The sequence below is a fragment of the Vicugna pacos genome, chromosome 19 (genome assembly GCF_048564905.1).
Source record: "Vicugna pacos chromosome 19, VicPac4, whole genome shotgun sequence".
Classification (NCBI taxonomy): domain Eukaryota; kingdom Metazoa; phylum Chordata; class Mammalia; order Artiodactyla; family Camelidae; genus Vicugna; species Vicugna pacos.
Window position 1 is genome coordinate 30,360,055 of NC_133005.1, and position 13,555 is coordinate 30,373,609.

The 13,555-nt window shown below is 48.0% G+C and overlaps 1 long non-coding RNA gene across 2 annotated transcripts in view; it reads right to left on the reverse strand.

The window, feature by feature from the left end:
* LOC140687293 (uncharacterized) overlaps positions 1-13,555 on the reverse strand; it is a 193,690-nt gene that overhangs the window by 84,329 nt on the left and 95,806 nt on the right. The gene's annotated exons all lie outside the window — the stretch shown is intronic.

Here is a 13,555-nt window from a genome sequence, read left to right on the forward strand (position 1 = left end):
AATACCAAGGGGAGACACCACAAGAGAATGAGAAAACAAGAAAAGGAAGCCTGGAGCACTGCTCAACTACCTACCAGCTGTGTGACCTTGAGTCATTTAATGAACTTCTCTGAACCTCAGTTTCCTCCATCCATCAAATGGAAATAATAATAATGTGCCCAACTCTGGAGTTGCTATGAGGATTAAGGAAGTTCATATTTGTCATGTACTTAGAATAGTGGCCAGCACCCAGTAAATGCTACAGATGTGTTTGTTCAATAAATTAAGGAAGGCATGAATCCAGTCCGGCTCCCAGCCCTGAAACAGTGGAGATTACAAGTTACCAGAACTTGAAGACCCCTCCCCAGCCCTTCCCCATGTCAGACCCTAAGAATTGGCGGTCCTTGGCTGGAGGCATCTCCCATCACCTGTCCAGGCAGAGCCGGTCATTCACATGGGCCTGGGCAACATCCCTGTGGGAGGCAAGTGAGCAGCAGTCCCCACCTGGGCCCCCGAGGCCACTTCGGGAGGGCTGGAATTCACAGTTCAGAGAGTGGGCAGATTCTGTTGGACAATCTCCTGTGTGATGGCTTCCTCTCTTCAATTACTACTAAAATTCATCAAATGGAACTGAGAGGTTTTAATGCCAGTAATTGTGGTACAAAACGCTCGGTAATTGGTCTCTCAAATGAAAGAGGGGAGAACGCCATTGGAAATGAAGCTGGCTGGGCCTTGAATAGTTCAGGAGTGAAGGCTCAGACACGCTACCCAGAGCCAGCTGGTCTGCCCTACCCCTATGCCTAAGACACCCACCCCCAACCATTGGACTCCCCTGGTGGGGGCCTCTCTCCCCGTGCCTGGCCTGGGCTGCAGGGACAGCAGTGGGCGGTGGGGGAGGTGTGCTGACACGCTCCTGCAGATCCGTTTCCACCCTGGTCATCCTTGAAACCTCAGGCCTTATCTATGGAGTGGAAACGTCCTTACCTTCCTCACACAGAGTTAGCAAGCCCTGCCTTCTGTTACAGCCCGTCTATGATAGCCCAGATGCTATAACCAATAGCAATAGTTATTCTAGTAAAGAAGGAGAGACTTTTAGTTCAAGAGCTGACAGTGGAATTCCTATGGATAGTTTCTCTACCCATGGGACAAACAGGGCTGCCAGCAATGCCTCCCATCCCTATACACACCTGCAGCTCCTCCCAACGAGAAGGACAACCACTTGCCTCCCCTTGAACCTGGACTGGTTCTGGGACTTGTCCCCATCAACAGAATGCGACGGAAGTGACAATGTGCCAGTTCTAGGCTAGAAAACTGATACCAAGCACTTACTAGGTGTCAGCACTCTCGGTGCCTAGACGGGCTCAGCTAAACCTTACCACAGCCCCATTTCACAGGTGGGCAAACAAAGGCTTGGAGACGTTGCCTGTCTGAGGTCACCCAGTTGGCAAAAGGCAGAGGCTGAATTTGAACCCGGGATGTCTGGCTCCCAGGCTTCACTTCACTCCTCTGGGATTTCCGCTGTGTGTGAGATGCTAAGCCTTTCTTATTTAATATCAGAATTAATCCACAGGCCAGAGGAGCAGAGCGACACAGGCAGTTAAACCTGATCACACTCACGCTGACGGGGGTCCTTCCTAGTGGCCCAACACATGCCCTCAGGTCACATTGTCTTATTTAATTCTCACAACAACCCTAGGGGGTAACTTTTTATTATTCTCTTCATTTTACAGATTAGGAAATTAAGACCTAGAGAAGTTAATCAATTTGCCCCAAATCACCCAGCTGGTAAGTAGTCGGGTCAGGGTGAACCTAGGACTGGAGTTCCTGAGACCAGTCCTTTAATGTACATTTGAATCACCCAGGGGTCTTGTTTAAATCTAGGCTCTAATTCAGGAGATCTGGGGTGAGATCTGAGAGTCTGCATTTTATTACTGTTATTGTTATTGTTAGTTCTGTTGCTGCTGTTGTATTATATCACCTGAGATCCCTCAAGACAAGGACGCACAGTCCCCCGGGGCCTCATATGTCAGCAGGGAGCCTGGAGGGTTCTTAATGACTTGATGGGAGGAAGGAGGGAAGAGAAAATGAAGGACAAAGAGCGAGGTGAGAAGTGGAGGCTGCCTACCTGGTGCCACACCTGCATCTTCACATTTCTAGTAACTTCACTACCACCAATAAGACTCGCATGTCCAGTGTTCTCACTGTTAGAGCCCCAGGCAGGAGTCTCAAAGTGATGAGGTGACTGGCCACAGGACACTCAGCCAGGGCACCCATCCAACCCACGTCCTGCCCTCCTGCCCTGCTGCCCCGTGGAGGAGCCGGGGTTTGCAGATTCTCATCCCTCCCTGAGTCCGGGGCCAAGCTGGGAGCCCGGGAAGGGGCGCGCCAGGAAGTGCGTGGTTTTCGCCCCCGTGTCCTGCCAGGGACCACAGTCCTCCTTTCCCTGGGCTCCGAGGTCCCGACTTCTCTCCACGTGGGGCAACCCAGGTGGTCTACGGCTGAGGAGGCTGAGCCAGCAGAGGGGGCCACAAGAGGCGGGGGGCTGTGTCACCACAGGCTGAGAACACACAAACACACAGGCACACGCTTTCCCATGGGAACCCGGCCCAGCCCCCGCCCAACCTACCAGCCAGGACCACCCCCGTGCCAACTTTCTCAGGAAACCTGGATGGACTGAGGACTCAGGAACTGGCCTGAGAGACAATCAAGTGGCATCGACAGGGGGAAGACAGGAACCACAGCCGGTGTTTTGTGGACAGAATAGGAGGCTCTTGCTGACCCAAGCAGACCAAGTACCTCCTGTTCCTCCAGAGGAGCCAGGGGAAAGGAGCCAGCAGGAATCAACGTGAGAGACAGGGCTGATGGCTGAAGTCAGAGACAGCAGAAGACAGAGAGCCCCAGACAGGGAGAGACACCAGAAGAGAAGGGACACAGATGCTGAGCGAGACTTCATGGAGAAGAGAGGTCAGGATGGGGAGTTACAGGCACAGGAGGGTGGGGGGCTCATCAGGTGGGAGAACCAGTTCTGGCAAAGCCCCCAGCTCGGCAGGTGCAGAAGTCCTGGCCTTCCCACCCCAGGGTAATCAATACCTTCTGAGGATTCAAGCCAAACCAGCCAAAGGCTGACAGATTAGTCACATGTCAATTAAGTGATAATATTTATAGAAACTTGTCCATCAACAGATGAATGGATAAAGAAGATGTGATATATACTACACTAGAATATTACTCAGCCACAAAAAAGAATGAAATAATGCCATCTGCAGCAACACGGATAGACCTAGACATGATCATTCTAAGCGAAGTAAGTCAGACAGAGAAAGACAAATATCATAGGATATCACTTATATGTGGAATTTTCCCCCAAGAATACAAATTTTATTTACAAACCAGAAATAGACCCATGGACATAGAAAACAAACTATGGTTACCAAATGGGAAAGGGAGGGGGAGGGATAAATTAAGAGTTTAGGATTAACAGATACACATTACTATAGATAAAATAAATAAAAACAAGGGCCTACTGTATAGCACAGGGAACTATATTCAATTTCTTGTAATAAGCTATAATGGAAAAGAATCTGAAAATATATATATACATGTATGTGTATGTATAACTGAATCGCTTGTTATACACCCGAAACTAACATTGTATATCAACTATACTTCAATTAAAATAAAATTAAAAAAAATACTTGTAGAACCTGGGACACAGTACATATTAAGTTCCTACTAATACCTACTGAGTACCTTCTAAGCCTTAGTGCAGGTAAGCCATGGCTCTCATTATTGCCCTCATTTTTAGGAAGTGGTAGGTGGCTGCACCTCAGGGCAAGATGAGGTACCCCGAGAAGCCAGCCCAGGACAAGAGCCGGTGGGAGCAGAGGTGGTCAGCTCTGAAGGGAGGGGGTCCAGTGGTCCCTGGAACTCCAAGGATGTCCTCCCTCTTCCCTCCTCCCTCCAGGAGCCCCACCCATCCCCTTCCTCTGCCTGGTCTGCACCGCCTGGGCCTGGGAATCTGGCCGGAGGTGGAGTCTGGGGGCACTTCCTCAGAAAATGAGTCCCCACGGAAAATGAAGCACAGCGTGGACTGTTGGCTTCACGGGCCGCAGAGGCTTTTTCTCCTCTGCCACTTAAAACACTTCATAATCAAGGGCACGCTGAATGATTCCCCAGATGTCAGCTCAGATCAGCTCTTTCTTGTCAAGTAGGCAGAAAAATTTCTCTATTGAGCCCATTTCTTCTCTTTTTCTCTGCGACATCCCAATCATCCCATCTTGGTGAGCGTGCCGGGGGCTGCGTGCCGGGGGCTTCGTGCCTTTTTGGAAACCCACATGAGGGTCTGGACACAGGTCACGGGCTGGGCACCCACCAATGACCCTGCAAGAGAATCCAGGGAAAACAGGCCCCCAGGGGCATGCTCCTCTCACACCTCCTTCAGCTGGGGCCTGCCTGCTGCCCACCCCCCAAGCCCCACCCACAATGGCGTGAGACTTGGCATTCATTTCACAATGAGCTGCCCACCTAGTCAGAGCCGGGTCAAGGTCACAGAGTCAAGGAGATTTGAAATGGTTAAGTGCCCTTCACCAAGGATAAGGACAATGTTGGTGTCTACACATCCTCCCCGTATCACCCCCATCCCCACACCCATCACCACCATCACCACCCCCATCATCATCATTTATCACTTGCTATGTGCCAGGAACTATGTTATGCCATTTATATTCATTAGCTCAAGTCTTCTCATCCACACAACTACCCTATGAATTAGGAACTATTATTATCCCTATTGGACAGATGAGAAACAGAGGCACAGAGAGGTTAAGTCACTTGCCCATAGTCACACAGCAGTCTCGTAGTAGAACCAGGATTTGAACACAGGCATTCTGTTCCCAGAGCTCTCCTATTTGACCACATTACCATAATTACACTCCTTTACGTGCACACAGCCCTTTACAGTTTACTCCTCAAAGTCAACATCGTGACCCCATGAGGTAGATGTGGGGTAACTCTCTCTCTACAGAAGGGCAATTTGAGATGCAAGGATCTAAGACTGTCAGAACTGGGACTCTTAACATCAGCCAGTAGTTCCCAGAGCCAGAGCTCATGCCTGGGGGGTTTTCCTGTCCCATATCCTGGGATGGATCTTGTGTCAAGTCTAGAAAGGTCTCCAGTCTTCAAAGATGCAGATGGCAGCCACAGAGAGCCCAGCCCATCCTAACCTTTTAATACCAAGCCTGCCCAAGCACCCACCACCCAGGACTTTGATTTTTCACCAATTTGAGCCCCAGCTGGCACCCAGCAAGCTGCATCCTTGGTCTCCTGGAGCAGGTTCTGCTTGATTCGGCATTCAGCAGGTTGGGAGCAGAGCTGTGAGGACACTGCTCTCCTGGTGGCCTGTCCCCACCAAAGTACGTGAGGAGTTTGCAGGGCTATTAGGAGGAGGATGGGCATAGCTGGAGGGGGGAGCAAGTACAGACGGGTGCAACTCTACTGACCTTCCCAAGAAGGACCTCTTTTGCAACATAGCAAAGTCTCCAAATATAAGTGCAGGAGGGATGGCAGTGACTTCAGTGTGGCCTGGACCCAGGGTCCCCAACCTGGGAGGACAGGAGCCAGGGAAGCAGCAGGGCAGGCAGCAGGAGGGCAGGATGCAGCTGAGGGTCCCAGAGCCTGCGGGGGAATTTGACAGTGGTGCAGACTCCTGAATGTCGGGTGGTTTGGAGCCAAGTTCCCCCTGCCCCTCAGTGCCCGCCACTGACAGCAGCAGCAGAGACATCTGGGGAGACCCAGCCCCCTGAAGGCCCGCAGGGAAACATATACTAGGGAAATGGGGGAGGAGGGGAGGTGGTGTCCTCTCTGGTGACAGCTGGACCCACTGCAGCCTTCCACCAAGGTGTCCATAGTTCAAAAGAGTTTGGCTAACAACATCCTAAATATTTTAGGTAATCATTCATTTCCAGGTTTGACTAGTCATAACCATCCAGAATTCTCTGGCCAGCAGGATGACCTCACCAAATTGGTATAATTTCCGTCCAAGGCAAAGCTCAGTGTTTTAGGTAACTTGGGTGGCCTGACGGCAGCTTGTTGAAATATTAAATATAGTTTGAGAACACTTCCTGGCCGGTCTGTGACTGGATCTGCCTTGTTCAGGGCTATTTCTCCAGGGAACCTGGCCCATGCAGGGCCTCTATAAATATTTGTGGAGTGAATGAATGAATGAATAAGCCCCATGAAGATCTTCACAGTTGTCTCAGGGTCTGGAGACTCCAGATTCTTTAGTCTTGCCAAGATGAACTCTTCCTTACACACTGAAAGGCATCCTTACTTCTTGCCCAGGAGTTCTCAGTAAAATCTGCCATGAGTTGCAGCATCATGAACTCTGCCACCGCCACAGAGAGGCACACAGTACACACACATGATATGGCTGGGTGCACTTGTGTGGGACACACACACACACACACGCATGCGCACACACACACACATACATACCAGGAACAGCGCCGAGGGCTATGGGAGCAATAGCGGCAGAGTCATGGCTCCCAATTAAAATCAGAGTGTGGAAGGGAAGGGAATTTATCTGCAAAACCACAAAGCCACAGAGAGGTCACTGAAAAAGCGTCTAAACTTGTTTACAAAAATATGCAATTATGTACTAACTGCTCAGTGATCATTGCACTGAGCGCTTGTGTTTAATCTCCTCACTGTTAACCATTTAGAGGCACAAAGGAAACTGGTCAGGGAGGAAAATGAGCAGGAGGCGGAGGACAAGGTCGTCAACTAAATTCTTGCTTCTCAGAATTGCTGATGGCATGATTGAGCCTCAGTCTTCTCCTCTGAAAAATGGGGACAGGAAGGCCCACTGCTCAGAAGACAGAGAGATCGCTTCTAAGCAGCGCCAGGCACGGAGCAGCCCGCAAACCCTAGCGATCCAGGTTCTAACCAGAATCACAAACTCCTCTCCATGAGCTGTTGGCCTCTCAGATGCTTTTACATCAAGACTCACAGGACCAAGTAAATATTCTTTGGACAAACTATAGGCTCATCTGTCTACCCAAGGCCCCCAATGGTCCAAGGGAAAAAGGTTCCCCAAAAAGAGGAATTTCAGAAAGAGTCCCTTCCAAAAGGATAGCTTTAGCTGACTCTGGGTCTGGCAGTGTCTCCTTCTTTAAAAAAGAAAAATAAATAACTTTCTCCTTAGATAAAGTTAATTAATTTTCTTTATTCTTATTTCCTGGCTACTCTTCTGGTTCTGTCTGTTTTGGGGGGGAGGGGGAGAGGTCCTTAGGAATTATCAACTCATAGACCAGGAAGGAGCAAGGAATAAAACTTTTTTGAGTTTCTACTGTTTTTCAGGAATCATGATAATCACATCTTAGATCATAGCTTCTATGCCTCAGTTTCCACATTTCTAAAGTGGGGAGAATGAAGCTAACTTTCTCATAGGGAAGTTATAAAGACTAAATGAGACCACGCCCCTAACACAGCACCTGACACCTAATAATCACTCAATCTATGTTTGCTGTCATTATTATCTGTAATTCTCACAACAGCAAAAATTATATGGAAGGGCTCAGAGAGGTTAAATAACTTGCCCAAGAACACACAGCTGGTAAACAGCAAAGATAGGATTCAAACTCAGGCAGCCAGAGCGCCACCACTGTATGCTGCTCCCACTTGATAAGTGTGCACTGATCAGCTTTTATTACACTCCAGAGACCTGAGCCTAGGCAAGAGGTCTGGGAAAGGTGGCTTGGGGTTTTTTCACAGTGGATGACCTAGAGCACACAAACACGGGCATGAGGGGATCAGAACCAGGGGGGTCTTAGGGATCATGTTTTACAAATGGAGAAAGGAAGTCCAAGGAGGAGCAGAGGTTTTCCAAAGCCAAATGGTAAATCTCAACTCAGACCTTGCTTTCCTTTCTTCCGAGTTCTTGCCTCTAAACCATGCCAGTGAGATCACTGTCACTCCACAGAGATTTGATAGACCTTGGGTCTCGAGCTCCCACACACTAGAGGAGTGATCTTGAGTGTCTTACCAATCCTCTCTGTACCTCGATTTTCCCATCTGTAGAGTGGGGATGAACAGTAAACGCACCAGGTTATAGTGAGAAATACCATAATATATGTAAAAGTGCCAGCAACATTCTAGGAGCTCCTTAAAGCTGAGTTAAATCTGAGTTAGGTTTGCAGGGGGGTAGTTTTGTTTTATTTTCTTATCAGGTGACAGAAGCCCACTCCTTGCTGGATAACCACCTCAACATGACTGATTTTTGCCTTCAAATAGACACCTTCCCTTGGCAGGCAATTCACAGGCAGTCCACGGAGCGGGCTGGGCTGTGGCTTGCCTCCTCTTTGCCTTCCCTTTTTTCCAGCCTTTTCTCTTTCTTTCCTCCTTCCCTTTTTGCCGCCTCATTCTTCTCACAGGCAAAGACCTTTTCTCTCCAGGCCCACGGCATGGAGCCTGCACTTCCGAAGGAAGACAGCACTGAATAGATTTAGCAGGTTCTGATAAATGTCACGTTTATTTTGGTGCCAATGGAGTCACTGCATTTTAATGAAGACTCCACCCCGCCCCAGATGTTGGTCCTGATGAGAACACTGCATATTCCACTGCCATCTCACCAAGCAGGCTGGGTTTGGTCTGCCAGCTCCCTCCCTGGCTCAGGGATGCTGTTTCTAGGTACAGGCTTTGCGGCCAGGACCTCACAAGCCTCTTTTCCAACCTCAGTTTCCTCATCTGAAGATGATGTACACTAACGCCCCCCCAGCTGGGGGCTGGGAGCCTAGGAGATGTTCAGTGACTGTCTGCTGATGCCAATTGATTCCAATGATCCAGGCCCAGGGATGGGCCGGGAAAGGTTGGCTGGGAGAGCCGGCTGCATGGGAGGAGCTGAAATGGGTGGCTGAGCAGGCAATTTTCCCATGCCTGAGAGCAAGACTCACAGATTGGACCCCTTCTCCCAAAGGCCCCACCCCGGAGAGGGCTGCTGGCCTGGGAGGGAGGAGGATCCTGGGAGACGCAGGGCCAGAAGCACTGACCTTCCTTTTATCCTCACCCAAAGCGAAGGGGGAAATGACAAAGGACCCGTCCATCGACTACGTGGCTCCCCTCGTATCCCCTACCCTCCCACCCCACCCTCACGGTAGCCAACTTCAAACGCCTCTGGGCTGCAGACCTCTCTCAAGGTGATGGATTGGCGTTAGGTGGCAGCCCCTGGAGACGGGCTCCCACACACACTGTAAAATCAAACCTAGCCTTTCTCTGCATTTTGCTGAGCCTAAGTGTTTTCTGGGTTCCTATTGTCTCTGAGTGTTATGCTCCAGAAGCTTTTTTGTCATAATCATGAACCAAAGCCTGCATGAAAACACTTTGTGGTTGGAGGAAGAGGGAGGAAAGTGTGAGAGGGGCAGGAGATGTCAGAGGGAGACACTGGGGACCGGTGCCTGGCATCTCCAAAGGAAACCAGGTGTCCTGGTTTGGCTCCCTGTAAGCAGACCTGGAGACAAGGGTTCAAGGGCAACTAGTGTGTTCAGGGGAGGGTGAGGTGAGTCGGGGAAGGGAAGGAAGGCAGTGAAGGGTGCAAGGTGAAGAAAGTTACAGCAGCGAGAACTCGGGGAGCCAGTGCAGAACACGCGTCTGTAAGTCATCCCACCTCAGGAACAATCTACCTTTGGTGGAGGGTCTTTCCTGGGACATCAACTCCACAGCACCTCAGACCCGACCTCAGGCAATCTGTAAAACAGCCTGGAGGGGTGGCCGGTACACCAGTTATCACATTTGTCTTAGAAGTAAGATTCTTTGGCCATCATTAAAAAGTCCACAAATGATAAATGCTGGAGAGGGTGTAGAGAACAGGGAAACCTCCTACACTGTTGGTGGGAATGTAGTTTGGTGCAGCCATTATGGAAAACAGTACAGAGATTCCTCAAAAAACTAAAAATAGATTTCCCATATAAGCCAACAATCCCACTCCTGGGCATATATCGGGAGAAAACTCCAATTAAAAAGGATACATGCACCCCAAAGTTCATAGCAGCACTATTTACAATGGCCAAGGCACGGAAACAGCCTAAATGTCCATCAACAGATGACTAGATAAAGAATTTGTGGTATATTTATACAATGAATACTACTCAGCCATAAAAAAGAATAAAATAATGCCATTTGCAGCAATGTGGGTAGACCTGGAGATTGTCATTCTAGGTGAAGTAAGCCAGAAAGAGAAAGAAAAATATCACGTTATATCACTTACATGTGGAATCTAAAAAAGAAAGAAAAAGACGCAAATGAACATATTTTGTTCATTTGTGAACAAAACGGAAACAGACTCACAGGCATAGAAAATAAACTTATGGTTACCAGAGGGGACAGGGGTTGGGAAGGGGTAAACTGGGAGTTTAACATTTGCAGATACTAACTACTATATACAAAACAGATAAACAAGTTTCTACTGTACAGCACAGGCAACTACATTCAATATCTTATAGTAACCTATAATGAAAAAGAATATGAACAGGAATCTATGTATGCATATGTATGACTGAAACATTATGCTGTGCTCCAGAAACTGACACAACATTGTAAACTGACTATACTTCAATTTAAAAAAAGAATATAAACACACACAAAAAAAGAAGTAAGATTCTTAAGGGTCCGTGAGGCAAAGAGCTGGGTCCACTTGGTAGAGCCAGGCAGATGCTTTAAATGAAAGTTATTTACCTTCTAAGACCCAACTTGAACTGGCCTTTTCCCTGAAACTTTTCACAGCGGGCCTTATCCCAGCAGAAATGACCACTCCCATCATATTCCATGTCCACTTCAGTTAGGACGTTTGTCCACTGTGTCATACTATCCCTTACTCGTCTGTCTCCTCTGCTACACTGAGGGCCACGTGGAGAGCGGCCAGCATGCTGCAGGCATTTAGCAAATGCCTGTCCCCTGTCCTCCATCCAACCTTGTTTCACCAAAAACCAGCACTGTGCATGAGACAGGCAAACGCTTTATTGAATGGCACTGAACAACAAAGGGTAACTCTAGCAATAAAATTGCCCTCAGCATTCATACCAAGGGTAAAAAGAATTCATCTAGATCTTAGTGTATGAGGAAGAAAGAGGCAGTAAATCAATGCAGAAAGAGCATTCCAGGGAGAGGTAACTGGCTGTGCAAAGGCCCAAGTGATTGTGTCTGTGCAAATGGGGAGACATGAGGAGTGAAGCTGGAGGTGAGCAGGGGCCAGACCAGGCAGGCTTCCAGGCTGAGGAACGGCAGTGCCACAACCCACACAGAGAAGGACTTTTCCAAGGGCTTCAGCAGACCCAGATGAGTCTTTAGGACTTAGTGGGAGAGGATGCTTCTGGTCAGAACACAGTCACCAAAGTTCAGAAGAAAAGACACAGTGCTGGAATCCTGGGTAAATGACAAGACCAAAGCTGGACACTTCTGTGATCACTGACCACTGCAGGGGCACTAGGGTGGACAAACCTCCCAGAGTGACTCATTCTAGAAGGGGAGGGGGGAAATTCGAACCATTTCATGGCCACCCAGTGCTCAAAAAAGGAACCAAGGACTAATGAAACATAAGGATCAGTGAAATAGAATCTCTTAAAGGAGGAAGTCAGGCCTCAGCAGCAACCAGGGGAGGACTGTAACTCACAGAACATGAGGGCAAAGGGCCCAAATCAGCTTTGTTCCCAGATTCTGGATCTGTAAGTGGCAAAATCAAATCAGAAAGACAGGAAGAAACTAATTTTTTTTAAATGAATACATTCACTTCATCTTACTGACAATTAGGTGACACATATTCATTGTAGAAGATTTGGAGTATACCCAAAATACACCAAAATAAATAGAAATCACATGTCATTCCACCAGTAGATTTTCTTCTGTTCTTTTTTTAATCCCTATATATAACACATAGATTTTCCCTAAAATTGGGGTTATAACCTGGACACAGTTTAATTGTCTTCTTCTGCCATTTAACAATATATCACAAACATTTTACCCATGTCATTATCAATCTATAGCAACTTAATAGTTGCACAGTTTCCATCACATGGGCACTGTATTTGAATTGTTCAATCCCCTGTGGCTGGACATTTAGATTATTTCCAGTTTTCATTACTATCTCTGACAATGCAGAGAACATTCTTTTACAAACAACTATTTCTTAGGATAAATTTCAGAAAGCAAAATTACTGGGTTATAATGTATGACTATTTCTAGGGCTTATGACATGCTTTGAAGTTGCCCTCCAGAAGACTCCTGCTCTCATGAAGCAGATAATCTAAACCTGCGTTGTTCAATATGGCGGCCACTGGCCATATGTGACATTTAACTTAATTAAAATTAGACCCAGTTAAAAATTCAGTTCCCCAGTCTCACTAGCCACCTTTCAGGTGCTCAATAACCACATGTGCTAGTGGTTACCATCTATAGAACGTTTCTACCATTGCAGAAAGTTCCACTGGACAGCACTGCTCTACACAATAGAGAGGACAAGAAGACAACCCACCATATAAACAAGTCAATTGTATGGTAGGTTAGAGGGTAATACAAGCCATAGAGAAAGATAAAGCAGAGCAGGGAGGGCTAGGGAACTCTGGGGTGGGGAAAGTTGGCTATTTGGAGAAGATAGTCGGGGAGGTGTCGCTGGTAAAGTGACATTTTAACTGCAACCCAAGAAGAGAAGAAGCAAACCATGTGGATACCATCTGAGGGAAGATGCCTTCCGGGAAAAGGGAACAGTCAGTGCAAAGGCCATGTGGTATGAGTGTTCAAGGAAAAGCGAGGAGACTTCAGCTTTTACGCTGAGGTGGGGAACCACTGCAGGGTTTTTCACAGGAGGAAGATAGTATCTGACTGACATTTTGCTTGATAAATTGAGGTTAGATTGTGGGCAGGGGAGATAGGGGGATAAGAGAGCAGAATCTGGGAGACCATTGAGGAGAGTAACGCAGGGATCCAGGGCAGAGACACTGGCGACTGGAGCCCCAAGGGATGGAGGGGGTAAAAGTGATTGTGTTCTGGATACAGCTTGAAGCTGGAGCCCACAGGATTTGCAGGTACAGTTGGAAACTATTCTAAACATTACAAAAAAAACAAAAAAGCACAAGGACGGTGTGTGTCACTGGTGAATCTGCAGAGGCAGCCTTTCTACCAAAGTCACCTTGGAGCCAAAATCTGAGGTCTGAGTAGAAGCTGATCTGGTGACGATTTTACAAGTTCCTTGTCCAGTCATCTACAGCCTCCTGACAACAGGAAGAGGGAAGGGAAGTGAGTTGGGGGCTGCTTCCTCCTGGGAAAAAGGAGCAACTTTGCTGCAAAGAGCTAGAAACAGCTCAAAGAGCCACGTTGTGTTACGTACGTATCTGCAACCCCAACAGCTTTGCTGTTATGGGCCTGTTTGTCATAGATCAGTTAGTGGGTAGATTGCTTCGGCTGGAAATGGAGATGCAGACAATGCCAGAGCGATAATGGTGCCCGAACGCTGCCTGGCGCTAATCAGGACTCAGCAATGACTCTGCTGTGCCGACTGAAGTGCAAGCATTTGGAGTTATTACCCAAGGCTTGT